We start from the raw sequence: 560 nt of genomic DNA, 5'->3' as shown, positions 1-560 counted from the left end.
GTGAGCGGCAGGCAGAGACCGGAGCAGAGCCCAGGGTAGCACGGTTCTTCGGGCTGGCTGCGAGAAAACCGATTAAAAGCACAGCAGCACCCGTCCGCTCACTGCAGGAGCTGCTGAACTCAGCAGGGCAGGATGTTATCCGTCCGACGTCTGAGAGAGTAAGGGCTGCGAACACGGAAGCAGAGCCGCCCGACCCAGGGGGCAGGGCACAGGCGGGCCAAGGAGACACAGGCAGTCCTGGTGTCCGGCCGAAAGCGGCAGAGCAACGGAGTGGTCGTAACTCCCGGCCGAAAGCGGCAGAGCAACCCAGAGGTCCTAAAGCCCCTCTGCCGAACAGCGGAACGTCCAGCAGCGGAGCAGCTTCTGCGGTTTCATCGCCTGCAGAGCCAGAGCCAGCCGGGGCTGCCAGGGGTCGGCCCCGGGAGGGGAGAAGCTTGCTGACTTATCTACACGAAGCATTTTGCAGTCTATCTTTACAGCAGATGTTCTGTGTCCGAATGATTGCATCAGCATCACACAGTTGTTATTAACCCCTTCACAGTTCCTGCTCTGGGAACGAA

General features: G+C 60.4%; 1 long non-coding RNA gene across 1 annotated transcript; it reads left to right on the top strand.

Annotated features, from left to right (window-relative positions):
- Window positions 1–8: 8 nt before the first annotated feature.
- LOC108446641 lies at window positions 9–420 on the top strand. The gene is made up of 2 exons (XR_001861904.1): window positions 9–273; window positions 313–420. It is a non-coding gene; the product is annotated as an uncharacterized LOC108446641 (long non-coding RNA).
- Window positions 421–560: the final 140 nt, after the last annotated feature.

Source organism: Corvus brachyrhynchos, unplaced genomic scaffold, assembly GCF_000691975.1.
Source record: "Corvus brachyrhynchos isolate BGI_N302 unplaced genomic scaffold, ASM69197v1 scaffold334, whole genome shotgun sequence".
Classification (NCBI taxonomy): domain Eukaryota; kingdom Metazoa; phylum Chordata; class Aves; order Passeriformes; family Corvidae; genus Corvus; species Corvus brachyrhynchos.
The sequence above is the reverse complement of the archived record's forward strand: the minus strand, read 5'-3'. Positions and strand labels throughout refer to the sequence as shown.